Source organism: Quercus suber, unplaced genomic scaffold, assembly GCF_002906115.3.
Source record: "Quercus suber isolate HL8 unplaced genomic scaffold, Cork oak 2.0 scaffold_265, whole genome shotgun sequence".
Taxonomy (NCBI): Eukaryota; Viridiplantae; Streptophyta; class Magnoliopsida; order Fagales; family Fagaceae; genus Quercus; species Quercus suber.
In genome coordinates, this window is record NW_027069721.1 from 313,209 (window position 1) to 340,001 (window position 26,793).

At 34.9% G+C, this 26,793-nt stretch overlaps 1 pseudogene; it reads right to left on the reverse strand.

The window, feature by feature from the left end:
* Positions 1 to 8,271: 8,271 nt before the first annotated feature.
* LOC136070864 (ankyrin repeat-containing protein ITN1-like) lies at positions 8,272 to 13,667 on the reverse strand (annotated as a pseudogene).
* Between the last annotated feature and the right edge of the window lie 13,126 nt (positions 13,668 to 26,793).

A 26,793-nucleotide genomic window follows, 5' to 3' on the forward strand; every position in this document is an offset into this window, starting at 1 on the left:
TGATTTTGGACCTTGCTATAACTTGTGGCCTTCAAAAAGAAAGAAGTTCACTACCTGTGCTGTCATTTTTTTTTTAATACTTTTTTCATATGACTTTATATAATATATATATATATATATATATAAAATATACTCGCTTTGTTATGAAGTGAACATATAAGTATTATTGTGCGTGAATAAAGATAAAGAGAAACAATTGTCTAATAGCTTTTAGAATTCAAAGTTTTGGTAGTTTATGAAAGAACCATGAATGTTCAAATTTCAGAACTTACTGTCAAATCCTTTGAGCCAAATCTATCGGGTGGGGTGAAAATCCCTACATATGGTCAAATAACTTAATCTAAATTCTAAAGGGCAGTGTATCATAGGCTTTAGGGAAATAATTACACATGTAGAGAAATAGTTACACGTGAGTCTTATTTATTTTATTTTATTTTTCTCGAAAAACAAAATGTTAATCTAAGCAAATAAAATATTCGTTGATATGGATATATTCTCATCTCATTGATTAATGAGGATATCTCTTTAATCAATGAGATCTCAAATATTGGTTGAACTTTTGTCAAAGTTTTCCCCCACCACCAAAAATATTCTTGGCCACCGCGAGGAAGAGTGTTACCTTTATACTTTCCCTTTTTATTTTCTTATAACAATCATGCATCATGGGATGTGAGTGTCGGGCGTTGAGCCCCTTATGCACGGAAAGAGAACAGTGTGGACCTAAGTGCTTTTTTTTATATATATATATATATATATAAGCGTTTGAACTTTGAACGACATTACTTACTTGGCTCCTCAGTTTTTTAAGTCCCTTTATTTTGCAGCGATTGTTGCCTTTATCTTTTATCTCCCCCTCTATCAAAAATATCAAAACGAGTTAGTTAGATCGAGTGACACATTGTTTAGAGAGTGAAATATTGGAGCCACTGATACAGAATGGATTCAATTGGTTTTTCTTCAGCTGATCAAGCATCTGGTTAGTCTTCACAAACAAAGGGCAACATTGACATGGAACCTGTTTATTACAACGCTGCAGCAAAAATCGAAATCGGGGTCTTAGAAGATATTTCAAAGCCTCTTAACCAACTTCTAACCCCAAATACAAACACAGTCTTTCATATTCACCTCACTAGCCCAATTAAAATATCAGAAGATTCAAAATCAGAATCTGGTGAGCCTACTCAAGCAGTGGTCAACATTGGCATGTAAGGCTGATTACTACAATGGTGCAGCAAATGGTGAAATTGGGGTCTTCAAATATATTCCAGAGCCTCTTGACCAACTACTAACCCCAAATAGAAACACAGTCCTTCATATTTACCTCACAAACCTTAGAGAGTCAGAATCAAAAGACTTAAATTCAAAAGATTAAAAACCAGAAGATTCGGAATCACCAACAGCCTTTGTCAAAAGAAATTCTCAGAATGTGTCCATCACTATTATGGCAAGCCAACGTCAAAGGTAAAACTCCCTTGCATATCGCAGCAAGGTATGGGCATGCTACCATCGTGGAAGTTTTAATTGAACATGCAAAAAGTCCTCAACAGGACCTCGAAAGTGGGGTTAATAATACGGTCAAGGAGATGCTGGATATGACGAATAATGAAAAAGATACGGCCTTGCATGAGGCTATATGTAATAATCATCTTGAAGTAGTGAAACTGTTGATCCAAGAGGGCCCTAAATTTTCATATTCTCGGAAGGAAGCTGATGAGACTCCACTTTACATTGCTTTCGAGAGAAATTTTGAAGATGTGGCACTTCATAATTTAGATAACTGCACATCACCGATTCACCGGCTCATGATGGTCCCCTTGGTAGAACAAAGTTGCATGCTGCAGTTCTAAGGACATGAAAATTAGGGGCCCAAACCCAATTAAAGTTGTGAGCCTACACCACCCAATTAGGCCCAAACAAATAAATATTTGTTAAGAGAGTGGGGAAAACAAGTTGGGCTTAAGTCCGAAGACTCAAATAGGAAGGGAATGAACGGAAGTTGAAAACAAATAGGATTAATTGTTCTTTTCAAGCTCACCCAAGGATGATGTTCTTACACAAGGATACACACTGTACTCTCTCTCTCTTTTTCTTACTATTCTTGTTCTAATATCTTTTTCTTGATTTTTTTCGGATCCCTTCATCTGGAAGTTCCTTCCTTTATATACTTATATATTTCTTACATCCTAACCCTCCTTTTTTTTTTTTTTTTTTTTTTTTCTCATGATGAACTCTCGTGATTTGGAATGTGTTGAAAGAGAATTTGGGTTTTGTCAGTATTTGGAGGGCCACAGGCTGAAAAATGGGCTATCTGAATCTGATGGATATTTTTGTTTTACCAAGTTATTTATTTGGGTGTTCTAGATTACTTAAAACATTTGAGGTGTCAGTTATAAATGATTAAATTCCAAATTTTGCATTTTGAGGGATTAAATTCTAGATTTTGAGAGGTGCAGGGTCAGCTCAATAGTATAGGTAAATGAGGCGATTGTCAAAGGTCTCAAAGTAGAAAAAGGCACCTAAGTTTTAACTAATAGGGTTATCTATATCATTGTAATAGTATTAATTAAACCTAAATATTAGCTAATAAATTAAATAATATTTTTTTATCAAACAAAAAACAGGGAAAAAAAGAAGATAAATACTATATCTACGACATTTTCACAATAAATCTTAAATAGCAAGTTGTTACTAACTGTTATTACTAGACAAAAAAAAAAAAAAAACATGTAGTAACTTAACACCTAGAATTTGTTATGAAAATGTTGTAGATGTAGTACTTTTCACAAAAACAAAAAATAATCCTACATACACAAAATATGTCACAACATTTTTCACAATAATTTGAGTTGGCAAGCTTTTACATTCATCACTACATTCTACCATTTTTTTTAGACCCTTTATATGTTTACATTGTGTACTTGCAATGTAAATTTACATTTAAGATATAGAAAAGTAGCAAACGATGTACACATTTGATATTTGCCACTTTTTGTGTGTCTACAATGTAAATTTACATTTACATTGCAAGTACAATGAAAACATTTTTTTTTTTAATGTGAAATATGTTTCATTATGTTAAAAGAAAAATTTAGGTCAAAATGAAAATTTTTGAAAGAGTTTTGAGATTAAAATGTGATTTTGGCAAAGTTTGGGATTAAAAATATAATTTTAAAAAAATTTCCATTTGAAAATTCTTATTATTTTTATTTCTTGGGTTTTGGATTTTAATTTGAGTTGGGCTTGAGTGTCCATTTTTTTTATGTTTGGATGGGATTGGATTAAATTGTTTTGGGTTTGAAAAATTCAATGGGCTTGAGCTGTGTTTTTTTTCTGTTACTCAAATGTGGGCTATTTAATTTAAGTTACGATTAAGTCCAAGTGGATAATTACATTTTACCCACTTGTGGTTTGCCTCTAATTCGATGTGTTTACCCGTGGTTTCAATTTTGACACTTTGCCCACCTGTGATTCTCATCGTTACTATGCCATAACCCACATCTCTATTTTCCATTACTCTAACATAGAAAATGTAAAAAACAAAACCCTAAACGGATCAAAACACTCTCACTCAAATCTTGAATATGAAGAACATGAAGAACATACCCAAAAAGTTGAAAAATTACAGATTCTTTCAATTTTTGATACAAAGGGGCCATAGTAGCATTACCACAGTTTCAATTTTATTTTAGCAAACTATGTTGTGCAATCATGGGATCAAAACCAGTATAAATCTGTGTTGACGGAATAACCTATCAGAACAGTCCAAGCATCATATGATTATGTTATAGCTTCATCAATTCTTATTTCTTTTTTAAAAGTACACTAGAACTGTACAAAATGGTTTGGGTTTGAAATATTATGGTTCAAACGAAATATTTTGGGTTTGGGTTTGAAATAATCTCGTTTGAATATTTTAGGTTTGGGTTTGAAATAATCTCGTTTGATGGAATAATCTCGTTTGAATTAGAAAGTACACTAGAACTTATTTCGTTTGAATAAGTCTTATGATCTAGAACTGTACAAACAAAATATTTACATCTCATAAGTCTCATGATCTAGTAAAAATAAAAGACAGACAAACACATGATTATCATAATCATCAAACAGTGAAGGTCTCATCTAGGTCTTCAAAGTTGGGGTCCTTGACATCAAAAACTCCTCCAAATTCGAACCCAATCTCAGGTTGAGAGTAGCCATCACCAACCCAGGTGAACTTGCCTCTATGACCCCTCTTCTTCAGCGATCCATTCATGCCCATTCCTGATTTCTGATCTTTTCCCTCCTCTGATTTTCCATTGGGCTTGTAGCTCTTCCCTGTCTTCTTCATTTTCTCTCTCTCACTCACTCACTCACTTGATGACTGATGGTGATGGGTTTGGACTAGGTGTGTGGATCTGTGGTTTCGTTGGTTTTATATAGGGCGCTGTTGAGAGATTCGTTTTCTTGTGATTACGGGGAGCGTGTAAGAATGTGATTGTTAGATTTTTGGGTATGTTCTTCATGTTCTTTATGTTCAAGATTTGAGTGAAAGTGTTTTGATCCGTTTGGGGTTTTGTTTTTTACATTTTTTGTGTTAGAGTAACGGAAAGTAGAGAGGTGGGTTACGGTATAGTAACGGTGAGAATCACAGGTGGGTAAAGTGTCAAAATTGAAATCACAAGTAGGCACATCGAATTAGAGGCAAACCACATGTGGATAAAGTGTAAATATCCCTTGATTTAAATATGAGTAGGTTGAAGGTGTTAGGTCTGCTTTATGTTGGGTTGAGATCTTAAACTTGGGCTTGGGCTTTGTAAATTTCAAAGTTAAACTGTTTGTTTCAACGTGGGTTTAAGCAACTTATGTGGCAGAGCACTTGCATCAGCAAGTATAAATAGAAAAAAAGTTCATTGCCAGCCTTTATTTAGTTGTCCTCGTAGACTGAAATGATGTATCAATTCAAAGAAGCATTTTACCTTTTAAATCAGATTCTTCAAAATAAGCATTGCCAACCTTTATTTAATTTCTACTGGAAAGTTTTAATGCATGTAACAATGATTATAGATCAATTTATAGATGCACTCCTCATAGTTGATGTCTGGGCAAAATGTGGATATAATAAGGTATCATGGTTGTTCTTATACCCTTGAAGGCTGACTTAGTATGACTTTTATTTGGCAGGCTGCAGAAGAAGAGATTGGTAAGCAACAAAAAAAGAAGGGAGGACAACCTAGAGAAGGGATTGCGAGGTGTACCTTTGATGATAGGATCAAGATGAGTGACATTGTTTTCTTGATGATAGGAAATGTCTCCTAAAAGGGAGTACACTTGTAGGGGGAGGTTGCTTCAAACATTACTAGACTTTGGCACATAAATTTTGGACATGTCAGTAAGAATGCTTTGCGAGGGTTCATGAAGTAATGCTTGTTAAAGGGACCTAATAAGATTGCTTCTATTGGAGTTTAAGCACTGCTTGGACTTAATTGGTGTTTTTTGTTTCAATTAGCCCATAGGGGGCTTTTTTGGAGGTAATAGAGGAGTTTCATTTGTGAGATAGCTTGCACTGATATACATTTCGTTCTTTTGACTGGGTTCTAATTTGGCACTGGCACCATCTTCGGGTGCATTTGGTGTGATTTGCATTTTTGTTTCTTAGTCATGGCTCTAATTTGTTATTGGCACTTGAGACATTTGTGGTTTGAGAGAAGTCTTCCCAAAGTGGAGAGAAATTTGATTAAATTTGGTGGTCTGAAAATTTTGTTTGTAAGACTTGATTTATTTCAAGCCAAGGTGGAGATTTGTTAGGTATGCCTTGAATTGTACACCTCTATCAGATTTGTTTTTTCACACCTATGCTTGACTTTCTTGCATGCCATAGAGACAAAATAGAAGAACTCTGAAAAATGTATGTGTTGCACAATATATGATAAATTGATCGATTATGCTAATCAGTCTAAACCATTTCCTGCATTTATGAACAGACATGGAGAAGTGGCACGTGCAGATCATGCCTTCCTACGGTACAATACATGTCAACTAATAATCAAGTATAAAATTGCTCATAGTTGTTTAAACATTTAATAATCAAAATTATTCTTTTTAAATAATCATTATAAGTCAAGTATAAACTGATTATTCTTTTTAACTAATCAGTTTGAGAAATTAATCGACTCAAATCGTGTTGCTTATGTGAATGTGATAGAAGTGAGGATGCAGGAACTAGAACTGTTATACCAAGTACATGACAGCCGTTCAATGTTACACTTGCACGCATGTACATTAAAATGGAAAAGCTAATACCCTCTGTCAAAGAAGAAAGAAATTTGAAAAGAATATTCTCTCTATTAATCAATTTATTGATGACCAATACAACTTGCTCTGTCCTTATATACTGAGAACAGAGACTTGTGTACAAAGAAGGATCTGAAAAACTCACTCACTGTAACATAGCTTGAACAATAGGAAATGGACACCTGGATTAATCAATCACGTGCACGGCACGTGTGACAACTGAAAGTACTAACGGAACTAAAACATTAAGAACGACAGGTAGTTTGCTGAAGCGCTGAGTAAATAGTATATACGACTGTAGTTAATGCGGTAACCTTCAACAGTAACTGAAACACACAGCTTAACTTGCTGTTGATTGATCTGCATCATTCCTGCTCCTTTGAGACCTTCTAAGACGCAAAAGGCAGTTTTTAAGAGCTTCATAACATGACTGGCACAAATTGCAACAAATTATTAAAGGAGTGAACAGTGGCGACGCCACGGCTAAGTCAGGGTGTTCTCAGGAACACCCTGACTTGAAAAAAATCAAAAAAGAAAAAAAATTTATACTTAATCTTAATTAGGAACACCCTGACCAAAAAATACACCCTCAAATTAAAAAAAAAAAAAAAAAAAAATGAGCTTTTTTTTTTTTTTTTTGAGATAAACACTAACTTAGACTACTTAGTTGGGATTTGTTTTGCTTTGCTGATGGACTAGCTGTATTGGGGTTTGGTTTCTAATTTTCCTGCTAGTTTTTTTTTTTTTTTTTTTTGTTTTGGAGAATCCGTGGGCTACGGGCCACCTGTGTAATCTATTGGGCTCGCCGTGGGCTTGGCTTTCCGTGGGCTTTGGCTCTATTACTTTTTTTTTTTTTTTTTTTCAGATTTTAGTTCAAATTTTTTTTGGGTTTTTTTTTTTTTTTTTTTGCTTGGAAGTAGAACAGAATTNAAATTTGATTAAATTTGACAGTGCAAATTTTGTTTGTAAGGCTAGCTTGATTCATTTCAAGGCGAGTGGAGATTCGTCAAGCATGACTTGAATTGCACGCCTCTATTAAATGCAAGATCAGATTTGTTTCTCCACACTTGTGTTGCACACCTTTATAAAATGCAATATTAAATTTTTATGTTCAGACTTAGGTTAAATGCCTGACTTTTTTGTATGGATCATTTTGCTGACATTGGTTAGGTTTTTATTTTATTTTTTTTGGGGTGGGTGGGGGGGTTGGGGGGAAGTATATATATAAGATGTTGCTTGTTATTCTAAGCGTGTGCAAAGAGCTGAGAATTAATTTGTATTTAACTTGGTTTGTTGGATGAGTTAGAGAAAAATTATTTGCGTATATTTTTGGATTTTGGTAGAGTAGCTTTACATTATTTTGTATTCTTTAAATTTGCTAGTGAATTTTCTTCTTATCCTCATTGCTATCCATGAAAGTAGGCCAAAAGCGAAACATATAAATCTTTGGTGTTCTGTTGTGTGCCTCTAATTTATTTTTTAAGTTCTCTTTGTTTTTATTATTTGTTTGGAGGTTTTTCTAAAGTTATAATATTTTTCATAATCAATTTTATGCGACATCCAGGGGTATTTTTCTACCACAATTGGTAGAAAAATAAAAACATATATAATAAAGAACTCTGAAAAATGTATATATCGCAGAATATATTATAGATTGTCTCGGTAATTAGCTAACTAGCCTAAACCATTTTCCTGCATTTATGGAGGGGTGGCATCGGATCATATATACATCGGATCATATGTTACAGCACTTGTCAATTAATTAATTATAAAATTGCTCATAGTTGCTCAAACATTTGATAATGAAAATTATTCTTAATCAATAATCACACTGAGTCAATAGAATTTAAATAGTCTTACAAGGAACGATTTGAAAAATTAATCAAAGCGTGAGGATGCAATAACTGAACACAGTTGTACCAAGTTCGTAACAGTCTCCGGATACTACGCTGGTTCGCCAGCACGTGGAAATGAAAAAAAAAAAAAAAACTAATTCCGTCTTCAGCGATTAAAAATATCGACAATACGCTCATAAAGGTTGAAGCAACCATCGAGAATACAGTCAAGCGCATCACCAAGGAAATCCTTGAAATCGTACAACTTGTCTAAAATCCAAGACGAACCCACTCTCAATATTTCGAGTAAATATTTTAAACATCCGATACTTACGAAAAAGACGGGGATGAAGAAGAGCAATCCGATGACAGAATTGGCAATGGCAAGATCCAAGGAATGCATTAACACAGCGTATGTGCCCATAACAAATGCCAGCACCATTGCTCCCATGGCAGATATGGAAAGGCAGAAGGCCAGTGAGGCCAGTAGGAAAGAAAACTCTCCTACATTCTGCTCGTCAAACAATAGTGGCATGAATAGGTGGATAAAGGCAGCAGAACAAGATTGCACCATGGCTATGGTATTTGTAATAATAAATGCTTTGAAAGCAGTGTTTCTTATCAGAACTGGAGAGCCTGAGTGTGGGCCTTCGTGACCTATGAAACCCCCAGGCATGGTAATACCAGCTGTAAAAACCACGGTTGCAATGAGTGTGTCCACTACCAAATGGGTTTTGGATGCTTTTTCCATGATAGAAACAAATCGTTTACGATCTTCCTCCTGCCGCTGCCAGAAATCAAATAGAAAATTCTTTGGTTTGATATTGTTGAATATTAGCTCTGATACCATGTTAAATGGAGAAGATTATCAAACGCAATGTGTTATATCATGTTGTGTATGCTAGAGTGGATGCGGAAGAGGAGAAGCATAGAATAGGAACACCATGAACACAAGGGTTACGTGGTTCAGCCTTGACGGCTTACATCCACGGAGGAATCCCTTAAGGGCTACATCTTTATTGTATAAGAGTGTAGTACAATAACCTTGTGTTACAATGAACCCTAACATGAGTATATATAGGCAACTAAACCCTAGACTACTAGTACAAGCAGGAATGGGCTTGGGCCTATTACATTGGGCTAATATGTCTAATATATATATCTCTAACACCCTCCCTCAAACTCAAGGTGGAAGCTCGATGAAGGCTTGAGGTTGGATAAGTATGAGAAGATCATTTGGAGATGCCTTGAAGAATGCCTTTGATGAAACCAAAACGAATAATGTGCCAATTGACCAATTTCGGAGTTTCAAATGAAGAAACGGAGTCCAAAATTGGAATCTACGCGAAAAACTGAGCAAGATAGGCCCTTTTGGAAATTTTGACTTTTGGTCAAAAGTAAACGCAAAAAGTCAAAGTCAAAGTCAAAGTCAACTGGTCCAGGGGTCAAAGTCAACGGATACTGGTCCGGGTCGGTTCCGGGTTTCCGGGTCGGGTCACGGATCGGGCAGTGGAGCCGCTGACGTCATCCTATGACGTGTCGCTGACGTGGATTAGGGCTGATGTGGACGTGCTGCGTGGCTGCTGACGTGGAGTGATGACGTCAGATGACATCAGCATCAGTTTCCGGCGCGTGGCAGAGCATGCGATGTTCACCGGCGCGTGGAGGAGAAGCCCGAAACCTAGAGGCGCGTGAGGGCGCGTGCAGGGTCAGATGGCTGCCGAAATTTCAGGTTCTGTAGAACGGTCGATGAGGAGGCCGTAGGGGCGGCGCGTGTACCAAGAAGACGATCTGGAAATGGAAATCTGAGGCGGCGCGTGGGAGGTTTACCGGAGACAACTGCGGCGCGTGGAGGCGCGTGGAAGGGCTTCTGGTGACCGGATTTCTGGGGTTTTGTCGCGGGAGGTCGTGGAGCACGTCTGTTGTGTTGGTTTCGTCAGGCGGAGCTTTGAGTTGCGCAGATCTGATAAGTTAAGTCAGGGTTCGCTTGGTTGGGGATTTTGACACAGCACAGAGCCAAGGCGGCTGCGTGATGCCGTGGAGTCTAGATCCCACAGGCAAGCATGTGTGACTTTAGATGATGATGTGCACGTGATGATCTTCTTTGTTGTGTAGAGATGTTTGTTTGATGCCAAGAACGAAGTTTGGCTCTGATACCATGTTGAATATTAGCTCTGATACCATGTTAAATGGAGAAGATTATCAAACGCAATGTGTTATATCATGTTGTGTATGCTAGAGTGGATGCGGAAGAGGAGAAGCATAGAATAGGAACACCATGAACACAAGGGTTACGTGGTTCAGCCTTGACGGCTTACATCCACGGAGGAATCCCTTAAGGGCTACATCTTTATTGTATAAGAGTGTAGTACAATAACCTTGTGTTACAATGAACCCTAACATGAGTATATATAGGCAACTAAACCCTAGACTACTAGTACAAGCAGGAATGGGCTTGGGCCTATTACATTGGGCTAATATGTCTAATATATATATCTCTAACAGATATAATGTTCTTCTAAGAATCTTCGAAATTCCGCCGGACGATTATTACGAGGGAATGCAATTTCATTATCTCCAAAATGTGCAACATGTAGAAAAATAATAGTTAGGAGAATTATAATTACTAGGGGCCAGGAATGCTAAATTTTTGAAAGGATGACGCTGGACAACTGCCGTGAGACTGGGAGCAACAGAATTTTTGCTACCCCTAGCCTTAAAACTGCAGCGTTGTACGTCTAAAAATTGGCATGTGCGGTCACACAGTTTTAACATATTTTAATTTGAGGCTATAGAATCTATTCCAAACATATATGCCAAAGTACATATCTTACTTTGACAGGGCAGGACTTTGACCTTTGAAACATGGTTGCACTTCTTTGATTTACAGATTCCTGAAAAAAAAAAAGAAAAGAAAAAGAACGCCTTGAGGAAAGTAAGTGTGTACTAAAGATGTGAATATGTGTATGAGACAATCATTACTTTTTTTTTTTTTTTTTTTTTTAAATTTTAAATGTGTACGAGACATTACTTCTTTTTTTTTTTTTTTTTTTGGCGCTAAATTACAAATTTCTTCATTTAACATTGATCGACTTTCAATTTAGTTCCTTAATTTTTATTTTTTCTTATTTTGGTTCTTTAATTTGTTTTCAATTTAATCTTCCATTAAGTTCCATCAAATCTTCCCGTTAGTTTTAGGATCTTTCACTTTCCAAAATGAAGTCATTTTAGTGGACTTTGACAATGCAGATTGTATGAAAGTAGATGGAAGGATTACATTGGAAAAAGATGAAAGTATAAAAGAACATAAGGGGAAAAAAAATAATTAAAAAACTGAATTGAAAACAAGTCAAAGTTAAAATGTGTCATTTAAATTTATCTCTTTTTCTTATAATATTGTTTTGATATGTTTTTAATAAATAAAAAGAAGTAAATACGCTATAAAATAAAAAAATTTCCATCATTGCAAGAGAAAAAATTGTGTTACCCTTTCTTTTGATAATTCTTCACTGGTTAAAGCAATGTCGTCAGCATCAAGTTTAATTTGTCTTCACTGTTATTTTGAAGGCCATCTTATTTACCCTATCGTGACGCATGAGATCCTTTATATATGGCAATGATTTGGAATGGAGGAGAGGTGTGTTCCCGCTTTCATCCTTTTCATTCAAAAGGTTGCTGAGTGATGATCGGTTTAGGATGACATTGACAACATCCTTGTGAGATGAGTTCACGGCAAAATGGAGTGCATTCCAACCTCTCTTGTCAACTAGTTCGCTACAATCAGGACAATATTTTAAAATCTCATTCACTATTTTTACATGGCCTCGATCAGCTGCAATGTGAAGAGCCGTCATGTCCTTTGTGTCTTTCTTGTATGCCATAGATCTATCAATTTTCAGTAATATCTTTATTGTACTATAACCATTGAAGTACGCAGCACAGTGAAGCGGAGTCAAACGTTGGTTATATTTTTGATTAATTAAAGCACTTAGTGCTTTAGGTTCTATTTTTTTTCTGAATTTCACCTGTCATTACTGTTAGAATTTAAATATGTTAGACATATATAATCATTTTCTAAAAGACGCAAAGAAGACTTTTAAAAGATAGAAAAAACATTCATGAGTGATTTTATTGATTCTATCAAATAAAAATCCTCTGTCCCATTATGAGGGTTCAGTTTTATGCTCTAAGTACTGATTGCAGCCTATACCTTATTCATTTTTTATTATTATATAAAGAAACTAAAGTTTAAGATTAAAAAAAAAAAAAAAATCAAACACATAACATATTATAGTTGGTGGAGCAAAAAATTGTAACTCTAAGAATATTACAGTGGGTTTTTATTTTGGTCTCTCTACTCTCTTTGCATAAGTGAACTAACAATAACACGCTGTAACATTTTTACTCAATCTATTTGGTATAAAATTGTATCAATTAAGCTTGAATTTTTTGAAAAACTTTTGAAGGGACGACCATGGCCCCTTAGTCTTATAATAATTCTGTCACCAGTGGGGAATGGTACAAGAATTTTTATTTTCTATAAAATGACAGCAATGTACTACATATATAGTGGAAATGGCACTCTAGTCTCTCCTTAAATTATTTCACTCTAATTTAAATTTTAAAGAAATACAAGTAATAATTAATTATATTAATTTAAATTAATTAGATCTCAAACTTTTTTGTTGGGATGAAACAATCTGATACAAAATAAATTCTTTAAATTAGGTTTGATCCTTTAAATAAAATTTAATTAAAAAAATTATTTTTTAAATAAATTTTCAAATTAATTTTTTTATTTGTTAATATTGTTTAAATAAATATATCATACATAATATATTTTAGTACCACACCATGCATTATACTGGATTCTGGAATGTTAAAAAAATAAATAGGCAATAGTGCATTACCATCATCGTTCCAAATCACTGCAGCATGCAACGTGGTTCCACCAAGTGGGCAATCATGAGTTAATGATTTGCAGTTTTCTAAAATATGAAACACCACCTCCCTATAATTTCTCTCCACAGCCATGTACAGTGGAGTCTCACCAGCATCATTAGCAGAATATGAAATATCTTTACCGTTTTCAACCAACAGTTTCACCACTTCAAGATGATTATTACGTACAGCCTCATGCATGGCCGTCTCATTTTCTTTATTCTTCATCTTCAGCATCTTCTTGACCGCTTTATCGACCCCACTTTCGAGTTCTGGTTGGAGAGCACTTTCAATTGGAACTTTGACCTCACTTTCGAGGTCTTCTTGTAGACTTTTTGCACGTTCAATTAGAACTTCCACGATGGGGGCATGTCCATACCTTGCAGCGATATGCAAGGGAGTTTCACCTTTGACATTATTTTGCCTTAGCAGTGATGGACACCTTGTAAGAATTTCTTTGACAAAGGCCGTTGATTATTCTGATCCTTGAATTAAGCTTGTGAGGTGAATATGAAGGATTGTGTTTCTATTTGGGGTAAGTAGGTGGTTAAGAGGCTCTGCAAGATCGTTGAAGACCTCAATTTCACCTTTTGCTGCAGCGATATAATATTTAGGTTCCATGCCAATGTTGTCCTCTGTTAACGAAGGCTAACTAGATGCTTGATTAGCTTCAAACAAATTGGAGGAATTTTCTGAATTAGTGGATCCAATATCTCTCTCTCTCTAAGAGCACTCACAGCAGTGGTGCTATATTACTATAATGCTATAATTTAGCTCCTCCAATGCCTAAAATGATGCTCCAGCAATGGAGCTATATCCATTTTTTTTAGCTCCACATGAACAGTGCACATCTATAAATAGATGTGCACTGTTCATGAACAGTGTACGCCCTTTTTTTTTTTTTTTTTTTTATTCATTCTTTTATCTCTTTCTCACTCCATGCCTCTCTCTCACTCTGCTCCCTTTTTTTTTTTTTTTTTTTTATTCATTCTTTTATCTCTTTCTCACTCCATGCCTCTCTCTCACTCTGCGCCTCCATTGAAGTCTCATCCTCTCCCCAAAACTCTCTCAAGCTCTCATCCTCTCTCAGTCATTGTGCAATCTCACCGTCCCGACCACCCGCCCGACCAGCCGTCCTCAAGCTCTCATCCTCTTTCTCACTCCGGCCCGACCAGCCGTCCCAAGCCTCTCTCAAAACTCACCGTCACTCTCCTCTCTCACCGTCACTCTCTCAAGCTCCCTCATTCCCCGCAGCCGGCCCGACCCAGCCGTCCCAAGTAGCCTATCGCCTCACCCACGCTGCCGATCGCTCAAACCCACGCCGCCGATCGCTCAGACTCACACCAACCCGTTTCGCCTTCTCTTCGGTCTGACCCATCTCGGCCTCTCTGATCCAGCTCGGCCTCTCTTCTCTTTTGTTTGACCTACCAAGTCCGAAGCTTGCTTGCTGATCCGGTGAGTTGTCTCTGTCTTCTTGGGATTTTTTATTTGGGTAATTGGAATGATAAATTTTTCATGTCAATTGGGAATTTTCTGTTTGCAGGGAATTTTTGTTCTTGTTTTTAATGTATTGGTGTAAATGTTAGTTTGGGAATTTTGTGTGTGCAGGAAGGCTACATTTTTTTGGTTTTTGTTTTGGTAGTGGCAGTGGCGGTGGCGGTGGCGGCGGTAACAGTGGCTACAGTTGCAGGTGGTTGGGGTTGTTGTTTATTGGAGTGGATGTATTATTTTATTGTAGTTGTTATATTATTTTATTATAGATGATATATTATTTTATTGTGGTATTTATATTATTTTATTGTGTTGAAAGGTAAAATAGATCCACTGCTGTAGCATATGTGTAGGTAAAATAGGTAAAATAACTTTTGGTGGAGCTAAAAAGCTAAATTTTTAGCTTCACTGCTGTGGATGTTCTAAACAATGTCACTTTACCTCGTTTTGAGAGAGAGTAAAGATAAAGGCAACTAACGCGTCAAAACAGAGGTACTTTATAAAAGTAAGGAAGACTTATGTCCAATGCTTCAATAATGCCAGCGAAGACTTATGTCCAACGCTTGACACTCACATTGTGCCCTGCTCGTGTTATTTTAGAGAAATGCTTGGGACACACTTTTGCACAACTTTGGTCACAACTCGTCATATGGCGAGTTATGATTGGTTAGAGTGTGTTCTCACATGACCCACTAATACGCTCTAACTAATCACAACTTGCTATGTGGCAAATTGTGCCACAAAATTGTGCAAAAATGTATGTCCTTAGAGCATTAGCATTCAAAAATTCCAATTCTACTATATTTTACCATTCCAAAAAGCTACTTTATCATTATACCATACCATTTTGCAATACTTCCAGCATCCCAAACTTTTATTTTCCTCTTCTACTTATTAAAAAAATATATCTACATAATAAAATAATATATACCAAAAGCAACCATCTACATAACAACCACCCTCTCAACCACACCACCTCCACACAGCAACCCAGTCACCACCACACAGCAACTACCATGACACTAAAACCCGTTAACCAACAAAACCCTTCTTCTTCTTCTTCTTCATCCTCAGATCAGTCACTTCAACCCAAAACCCCAACTGCAAGAACAAGCCTTTCCCACCACCATCGAGATCTTCCTCTTCCATGACCCGATCATCGACCCAAACCCATACCGCCACCACGATCTCCGATTTCCGCCAATCCACACCGATCCCAAACCCAAAATCAACACCCAGTTTCGTCACGTCGATCCCAAATCCAAAATCAACACCCAAATCCAAAATCCAGCTTTGTCACGCCCAGATCAACCCACGCTAATCCACACCCAGATCAACGTAGATCAACACCGAGCTCTGTCACGCCCAGATCAACCCAAATCCAAAACCCATAACCCACGGTCCACCATGCTGATCCACCACTTGACCCATGATACACCGATCGGAGCAAACCACACCCACATCGAAGCAAACCCATTGAAGCCACATCGAACCCATCAGAGCAAAACAACATTGAGAGAGAGGAAATGGAGAGAGAGACGAGGATGACAGAGTTGAGAGAGTGGGAGAGTTAGAGTAGGAATAAAATAATGTTTTTATTTTTACAATACTACTACAGTGCAATTCTACAAGTAGAATTGCAAAAAAAATTTGCAATTCTTAGGTTTGCAATTTTTTGATGCAGAGTATTTTGGGGTTGCAAATGTCAAATTCTCCTTACATTTGGCATTTGTATTTTTCAATGCTAATACTCTTAGTATTTCTTGTTATTTTAATGAATTTTATTAACTGGAACTGTTTAGCACCCATTAAGATTGAATTTTTTTATTAATAAAGTAGAGTTGCTTTTTGAGAGTAGAAACAAGCACGGTATTGTAGCACTTAAAAGTGTCAGAAAAGCATAAAAAATTGTACATTTTACGACAGGACCGAAATACCCTTTTAAATTCTTTCATCTTCCTTTCCTTTACTAACATTTTCTCAGTTTGTACTTTTTGAGTTTTTTCTTTTTTCTAGATCTACAGAAACCACCAACCATGTACCCAAATTTCAAACCCAAGCCAAATTGTCAAGCTTTTTAAGTTCCAAACTAATCTTATTATCTAACTAAGAACAAAGCTTAAGGTTGCCATTTTTTTAAACATCTAACAACCAAAAGCTTTGATTCTTGTGAAGAGATGGATAATAAGTTCATCCCTAATATGTTAGAAATCCCAAAACATGGAATCAAAGAGGGGGAGAATTCAATTCAACTCTCAAGTCTTGAAATTAACTCAATAACCATATTTACTACTTTGACTTGGGAAATAGTACGTGCTTGTGCATGTGGTGGTACGATTAGTGTCTATTTATCACCTCCCTCATTCTCCCCACTTTGTTATGTAGCATTGAAGACAATTATATGTACCATTTGCTCAATACTTTAATGGATATTTTCTTTGCCTTTAAGATGAATCTATATCCTTGCATTTCTTTCTTTTGCACCACCAGCCTCTAATTAATACTAGAGTGAGTTGTGGGCTTAAATCCCCTTTATTTTGATCCAGGGTTAATAGGCCCAAACAATAGCAATTATATGGTTATTATATTTTTATAAACAATTTTGCAGGCTTAACATAAACAATTTTTTTTTTTATAAGAACTAAAATCGCTCAGGGGTTAAAATTTAGGAACTAACATTGCATTTTCCCCAAAATTTTAGTCATATGTTTATGTTGTATATATATATATATATATATAAAACATATGAAATTCAGCCCAAAAATCCCAAATATAAAATAGTCAAATGAAAACTTAATTATATCTATGCTTGACGGAACATTTTGACATTTGTTTGTTGTTTGGAACCCAAAATTAAAATAGTTTAGTACTTTGTAATTTGGGTGTTATCGAGTTGTCTGATTGTACCTAAAGAATTTGGTGCTTCTATTTTTTTTTAAGAGTTATTTTGTAAGTGTTTAGATTTTTTAACAATTTTTATTTAGATTATCTACAAGACTTTAGAAATCATGAGAAAAATACTTATGAAAATAAGACTTTCTATTATAAGGTTCAACATTTGAACTTCAAAAAATTTTCAAAGATTTTTTAATTATGCTAATGTCCGTTAAGGATTAGAAAATCAATAGTTTATCAACTTGTTTATATTATGGTTATACTTGTACTTACTTTTTTTTTTTTTTTTTTTTATTTCTACAAAACTACAAAATGAAAATTTTTGTTATATATGAATATTGTCTAATTAAACTAGGATTCATGAGAAGATGTTACACATTCTTATATTTTAAATCTGAAAGATAAAGTGCATAATCTTTGGGTGTTATATTCATTATAAAAATATGATAAATCTTTGGCTGTCGCCTATCGCATATCACGATTTGCTTCCACTAGTTTTTATCAATCTTATAATGTATATATAACTTTATATTTATATATATAGTTTCTCAAAAAAAAAAAAACTTTATATCTATATAATAATATAAAATTAAAGTTTGATTTTTTCTAATGTTTGTCAGATAAAATTTTGGAAGCCAATATTTATTCACATCATCATTTTATTAAATATTTTTAGAATTACAAATGATAATAAATTATATAAATTTAAATTAGTCAGAACACAATTTTTTTTTGGGATGAAAAAAAATTCAATACTTACTAAATTCTTAATAAATTAGGTCTGATCATTAAATAAATTTTAATTAAATTGATTGTGTTATTTTCTATAAATTTTTAATTTGATTTGATTTGATTTATTTATTAATACTTTATAAATAAATATATTTCACAGAAAAATATATTTTATCAAACTTCTTGTATATTAAATAGGCGATTATTGGCAGCAAAATTTATGGCGTTACTTTCTGCTCAACCATGCATGCTGGAGTATTGAAAAAAATAAGGAAAATGCTAACGAGTGTCCTTAGGTCATTCGTTAATAATTCATTTAAAAAATTTTTTTATGGGAAATGAAAAAATAGTAATTAATATTTTGATAATTTTTTTTATTTCCCATAAAAGTGGTATCAAAATTTTCTTAAAATAAATTATTAATCAGTGCTTTAAGGGCACTCGTTAGCATTTCTCTAAAAATAAATAGACATTACCACAATTGTGTACAATTACTGAAGCATGCAACGTTGTTCTACCAAGGGGACCATCAGGAGCCAGTGATGTACACGTTTCCAAAATGTGAAATGCCACTTTTTGATATATATGTGTAAATAAAAAAGTGTTTAAAAAAAAATGTGTAATATTATTTAAAATATGTAATTTTATATTTAAAATGGGTTGCCAAACAGGCCCTTAATATTGTGTACGTATAGGGTTAATTTACCGGTGAAATGTACCCCGTACGTTCAGGCAAATTTATATCACTTGTCGACTACTGACAAATGCAGGTGACAACGACAATTTTATTTACAAGTTGCAAATTGGAATTCAATAAAGGCTGAGTTGTCATATATTGGCTGGCAAAATGTCCTCTCAACGATGGACTTTTTAAGTCAATACCAATAAAAACTTGTTATTGTTACCAAAAAAATTGTTCTGTAAGTACTATGTAGCATTTCTCATTACATTTTCTTTCTATGTATTATTACGAGTAGGCAGACAATTATGGCGTCCATCTGTCATCCTCCATAGTAAATCAATGACTTGGTTGTCATGAATTCTCAAACCTACACCCGCCAACCTCTAACAACCACCTTAATGGCTTGTTTGGAAGTTTAGAGAGGAAGGAGAGTAGAGGGAAGGGGAGTAGTAGGGAGGAGAGTAGAGGAGAATGATTCACCTCCACCTTATTTGGATGTTTTTAAAATTAGTAAGGGGGAAGGGATTAATTAGCCCTTCCCATTGTGTAATTTTGTTTTTCGAGGTCTTCTTGGGAAGCGCTTTCTCTTGCACGTTAATTAAAACATCCACGATGGCAGCATGCCCATACCTTGCTGCGATATGCAAGGGAGTTTCATCTTTGGCATTAGCTTGCCACAGCAGTGGTGGACACATTTCGAGAATTTCTTCAACAAAGGCTGTTGATAATTCTGAATCTTCTGGTTCTGAACCTTCTGATTTTGAATATTTTGATTTTGACTCTTTTAGGCTTGAGAGGTAAATATGTAGGACTGTGTTTCTATTTGGGGTTAGTAGTTGATCAAGAGGCTCTGGAATATCTTTGAAGACCCTTATTGTACCATCTGCTGCACCGTTGTAGTAATCAGCCTAGCTTCATGCCAATGTTGACCTCTGCTTGAGCAGGCTCCCCTAAACAGACTCTAGACTTAAACGTGAGTTTAAAAACATAGGTAAAACTCACTCATACCTAATTCTAAAAGCTGTGAAGCACTTGCACCGTATATACCTCTATCCTGAAACACTTGCACATACAACAAACTTTTATTAAGCTCACGACAAGTAGAACACAAGGTACATGTAATGAACAAGTAAAATGCGATCAAGATACCAAAAGAAATGTAAGCTATAATGCATAACTTGATCAAACATGAACAATCATTAAGAAATTACCATAATGAACATTTATCAAGTAAATGATTATCTGGACACACAATGCAATTAAGAGCAATGCTAAAATCAATTGCATATCCAACAAACACATGATGCATTAAAGAAACTATGGCTAGAAGCAATAGAAAGCGATAAGCATCAAGAAACGGCTATAACAACCAAGGTACAAAATAGTACCAAAGAAAACTAAGTTTTAAACTAAAGTACTTGAATGCCTTAAATGAAAGCATAGTAAATATCCAAAAGCTATAAAAACTTAAAGTAAACTAGAAACCCCCAAAATAAACCAATGCATACTAAAAATATGCTCCCCTTCAAGCTGTACTCTCCCTCAAACTACTCCCCCTTTTTAACCGAAATGGTCAAGGAGACTAGAATGTATCAGACTCTGAATCTGACTTTGGCTCCGGCTTTGATTTCCTCATCATGTCATCAATCTGAGATGAGAGGGCAGTGATCTGGCCTTCAAGGTATGTGAATTGAGATGTGGAGCGGCTAATATGGGAAGCTAGCATTACACGCAACTCTTCAACCCTTCCGATTAGATGATTAAGATGATCGGGTGCTCTTGCACACGCATGGGAAGAAGGTTATGCAGTGTCCTCTGGAATTGAAGTGAAGTGCTTAGTTTCCTCTTCAGTGTCTCCACTTTCTTCAGCAGCATCATCTCTTGGAATTTGGGAGACACCAACAGATGGTCTAGGAATATGAGCTTTACTTCGGATCATGGTTTGCTTGCTAATAGGATCTTCTCTTTGCATCACTTGAAGTCCAATTGGAATCTTCACCCTTGCCCTTAAAATGAGAGACGTGACAAGACTTGGGAATGGTAGAGTTAGCCTTGAATTCCTCTTCTTGATGCTCTTAACGAAAAGGTGATAGATGTGACTGCAAATGTCGATCTCCTTGTGAGTGAAGAGATCAAATAGGAATATGGTCCTCGATGCTTTCAGCAAGTTCCTTACTGGGTAGAGGTTGAAGATCATGATGTAGGCCAAAGTTCGCATTTCTGGGGTGAACGTAATGGTGTGCAAGGCCTTATTGTTGAGTCGTCCACCAAGGAATTCCACGAGGGGTTCTAGTTTTTCACTTCTTTCATCATATTGTAGAGATGTGTGAGGAGTCATTGGACGAATCTCCAAAATCTCTTGAATCAATTCCCTTGAGATTGAGAACTCTCTCCCTCTGAGCCAACAGTTGATGTGATCACCTTCCACAATGGCATTGGCGAAGAATTCTCAAATGACATCTTCATATACATTGTCCATTGGATTTAGCAACTTCGTCCATGTTCTTTCTTTGAACACTTCTGGAATGAAAGTGCCCTCTAGGGACTCTTAAGTCCACAATCCTCTCTAGAATGATTGGGGCCCTTTTGTAGTGATCATTGAAGGCTATATCAACATCATCATTCCAGAACGAATCCGAGGAGGTGCAAGGACGCTTTGAAGGCTTCTTTGTGGCCTTTTTCTTAATAGGAGACATTTGCAAAACAAGCACAAATATAAAGAAACAAGGACAGGCGCAAACAGGAAACAAACTTGATTAAATACAAGTTAGTCCATAAAAACGAGCAAAAAGTCCTAAAAAGCATAAAGACAAACAAACAAAATCACAAGACCATGTTTTAAGTGCTAAAAGTCTAACAAGACTTGCCTAGCATGAGTGAAATGCAAAACATCTCAACTAATCAAGTGAGTGCATCAAGTGTGAATGTGGTGTGCATGTGAGATGCATAAGCAATGCATGACAAGGCACTCATGGACAAAGTGTGTGAAACACACAATCAATGTTTAAAACATGTTAAGAATGTAGAAACATAGAAAGCCCAAAAAAATTAGTACTCATCAGAGTCCAAAACAATGAGAAAATGCCATTTGGGCATTTCATTAAACATTTAAAGTGCATACAAACCACTAACATGTAAAACAATGCATGAATATGATGAAAACTTGCCTAAATACATGTTAAAAATGCCACTTGGAGCCAACATAAACAAAATAGGACACAACCCAATCAAGAAAAATAAAAAAATAAAAAAATAAAAAAATTTGCAAGAAAAGTAAGTTTTCCCAACCCTTTTCAAAAATAACCCAACCCTAGAAATCCTAAAATCTAAGACTTAATCTAAGAAATCAAGAGTGAAAAAGTGTTAAAACATACCTTAGATGAGTCTTAGGAAGAATTGATCTTGAGTTTTGGGTGAGATTTTGAGAGAAAAAGTGTTTTGGGTTGAGAGAGGCACGAAGGAGGCAAAATAGAGATATTTGAAAAATTGTCATTGTTTGGCTTTAAAAACTACAAAACCTCTCATTTCATAGGTAAGCATCTCACGAAGTTACTCGCGAAATGGCCTCTGAAGTGCCTTGACAGATTTCGCGAGTAGCTTCTACTTGCGAAATAATGGCGAAACTCTCTATGTAAATTTCAGCAAATACTAAAATTTGCTTCCTCATTTTCGCAGGTAGGTTCTTACTCGCAACTTACTTGCGAAATTGCCTCTGAAAGAGTTTCTCAACAAAAACTAAAATGGACAGTTTGGAAAAACTCTGCACACACAAAAACATAAAAACACTTTCAAAAACATATAAAATACTAAAAAATCTTTTTGGGTTTGATCATCAAGCAATTGAGTATACACATCACATTTGAACACGTATAATCACAAAAATAGAATAAGCATTCGTTGAACATTAGACTTGTGTGTGTGTGTGAATCAAGTATGAACTAGTCCATAGTCTAGTATGAAACTTCAATAATCAATTTAATTAAGTCATACATAACTAGTACAAAGTCAAGTGACTTATCTCACTTGTAGAAATGGACATATATGACCCTTCACCAATGTGTTTACATATGATTGAAAGCATTCCATTTGGCTTCCATTTTTCATATTTTTGATCAAATACAACCCAAATTCTGGAGAAATGATGCAATGAACTTTTTGAAAATTTTTTTTGCCAAATAAGCCTTTGGCTTTGACACCATACATTTTAATACATATTTGCTCTACCTTTTCCTAGTCAAACTAATTTTCGAAGTAAGGGTTTTTCAGCTCTTTCTCTTTTTAGAGATTGACATTTGTAGAGCTCTTTTCAAAAAGAAAATAAAATGTGAGGAGATATATAAGTACAAGTCTACATATATATCAAGATCAAGCAAGACTATTGACCAATTATTCATGATAAGCTTGAAGATCTATTTACAATAATCAAATGTAGATTTCTAGATATCGCTTACATTTAAAGAATGTGCATACATAACAAGCTGAGCTTGTAAATACACTACTCCATTAGTACGGAGGTACTAGGCCAAACTCACATGTGATATAAACAACACAAATGATCAAACTTTTTAAGATTTTTCACTTTTTATTGGTTTTTAAATTTTTCAACACACTCAAAAATAGAACAAACAAAGTAAGATCAACAAAAACATGGAAAAACAAACAAAGGTTTGAAATAGAAACAATAACATATGAGACTTTTTTAACATGGATGCACCAATAATCAAGAGTAGGTCACACAAGAGATATGAGTGAAGGGATGATACCGACACCAATGGTGTTACGAAGAGATTCAAACTGTGGACCATCAAGGGGTTTAGTAAAAATGTCAGACTTCTGATTGTCGGTGTTGATAAATTCCAGCCATATAATTTTCTCCTCCACCAAGTCTCGAATGAAATGATAATGAATTTCGATATGTTTTGACTTTGAGTGTTGAATAGTTATTGGATATGGGAAACTAGGAGCAATTGATCTATTTGAAAGTGACAAAAAATCAATTATAATTTGCCACATAAAATAGTTGTGAAAAAGATGCGGGTAAAGTTGTGGTCTTATAATAACTATAAAACCTATGCATTAAATGATTATTTTGTCAAATCCATGGATGAATCTTTAGATTTCTTGACGTTATTTTGATATTCATTTTAGGGAAATGTTAATGGATTCCCTAAAGGCATTGGTTTGAAACTATTTTTAGAAATATGGTAAATTATAATATTACACTCCTAAAGTTTGGAGGTGTTTGAATTTTACACTTGAACTTTTAGAATTTATATTTTACTCCCTAAAGTTTGAAAGTATTTGGATTTTACACTAACGTTTCAAAATTTGAATTTTACCTCCTAAAATTTGAGAGTATTTAGATTTTGTACTCCCAAATTCCAAACCTTCAGGATGTAAAATGCAATTTTGGTTCTTTTTATGAAAGTGAGATGCCTAACAGGCAAGCTTGCAAGGTGTGTCTCTATTGTTAAGTGAATGACATGTGAATTTGGACTTAATTATTATTTTCATTGTTGATAAAATTCAGCTTCAAATACTTAACCAAAAAATTCATTCAACCCAACAAATACATAAATGGCTTCATTGGGGAGACGGTATCTCATGCGTCTGGCACATATGAAAGCTTTTCCTTACCGAGCCATGAGATCATTTTTATTTTTTTATTATTCTTTTTTTCCTTATGTTTCTTTGCTTTTGAGTTTTTCGTTGAGGTTGATTTCAAAATTTTAGATCTGAATTTTTCTAAACCAATCTTCTTGAAAGGAATCTATAAAAGAAGCTTCTATTTTTAGGATTTCTTTTTCCCTGTTTGGTTACTGAGAAAGTTTATGGCTTTTTTTTTTTAATTTTTTTTAATTAAGGTGTTTTGAGATTTTTTTCTAGGATTTGTAATTAATTTGTTGTTATTCTTTTTGCTTAGATCGGATTTATGATTTGTCCAAAGATTTTTCTTATTATCTGGATATGTGCATTTCTTTATATAGATTTTGCTTGTTATCTATTTGTTGGATTTCTTGAGTCAATTTGTAAATTTGGGGAGGGGCCAAGTATATAAATTTAAGAGCTAGAATTAAAATTCTTTTTGTTAATACACATACTAAGATTTTTTTTTTTTCAAAGGTTTTTGGGGGGGGGGGGGGGGGGGGGGGGCAATGGCCCCCCTCTGCCCTTGAATAGTTCCGTCCCTGTTCACTATGTGTGGGTCCTGTGTTATAAATAGAGAACAATAAATAAAAAATTGCTCTAGACAAAAGTATAAACAAACACATTAAAAAAAAAGTGGTAACCGTTTTTTGCAATGGAATTTAAAAATAGTACAAATAAATCCAGCAAATTAAGAACATATCTCAAACGCGAATAAACCAAAATCAAATACGACAAATATAAAGGGAATAGGTTAAAAGTAGCATATAACCGCAGTTTTATAAGAAGATTAAAGTACTAGTTGTAGCAAAACAGGAAAATTGTTGCTCATCCGCTGTCTAAACATTTGAGGGAGCATATTCAGCAAGTGTTTGTTCTATTGTAGATAATGATAAATAAGGATGTACCGTTTTTCTTGATCAAATATATATATATATATATATGTGTGTGTGTGTGTGTGTGTGAGAGAGATCAAATTTAAATTGATTGCTCTCCAGTAAGCCACCCGAAAATCAAGCTAAACCAAAATATAACTGTAAGAAGCAATTGTAGAAAGCTTTACTCAAAACCAACTTATAAGACCATCATCTATCAATTAAGAATTAAAGGTCACTAGCTGTCTCAAATATACAGCTCATATTGCCTAGCAGAGGATGTGCCCTGATCAGCTCTAAGACAATAATGCCTAGATTTGATTTACCTTCCTCTGCATATTCTGGGGAAAGATATCGACATGAAACCAAAAAAATCCCAATGATTTTTTATTTTAAAAACCTAAGATAAAAATTGCATAATGTTTAAGATATGGTGGAAAGCTTAGAAACTCCTCACCCTAATGTGCCCAGTATTTGTGCATGCACAGAATCATTGCTTCCACTTAGCAAAGCAAAAGTCAGCTAGCAGTTTGTAGAAGAAATCAATCATTTAATTGTGATGAATGATGATGCTCGATTGCCAACAGGCCCAACGTTAGACAACATAGCAAAAGTTTTATCACGACCAAATCAGCCTATGGTCACGTTTTACAAACGTGGCCACAGAACTTTTTTTTGTAGTGAACGCATCTATTAACTGTCGATAATCTTAATAGATACATTAATAACATTAGACAACAATGCAAAAGTTTTATCACGATTAATGAAACAAAAGAGACGCTACTCTGCATTATATATTACTTGGCGACAGAGAAAGTAGTCGCTAATGCAATATGACCACAAACATGACCAAAGACTTTAGTGTCCAAGACATAATGCAATAAGGAATATTCAAATAAAGGAAATAATAGAAGCGGGTTTGCTAAATATAAGGAATATTTTTAACAATCCATATATACCTGAATCACCTTTTAAAACTCAATTATACGACATGGACCATTTGGGTTACTTGCATAACTTCCTCTAGAAATCCAGAGAACAGAATTATATCTTTGTACGACATGGCAGAAAAAAACCCAATCAAGCAAACAGAATATCAAGAAATCTGATAATGTGTCATCCAATTTGGTCTTTGCAGTGTACCCCCAGTTGTACCCATCACTGTCTTATTCTTATGATAAAAGCTTGTTACTGAAATGAATCAGGTAAAATTTTTTCCATATATTCAAAATGGAAAATTAACTCTTTAGATGATGCCCAAATAATAGACTTGACCAAAACTGAATCCCTAAGTCAAAACTTTTACTCATCACCATAATATACTTTCCTTTGCCTAGGGAGAATGGGGAGAAGTTTAGGAATCACAGCCTGAATAGATAGATAGATCATAGGAGAGAGAGAGAGAGAGAGAGAGAGAGTGCTTTTA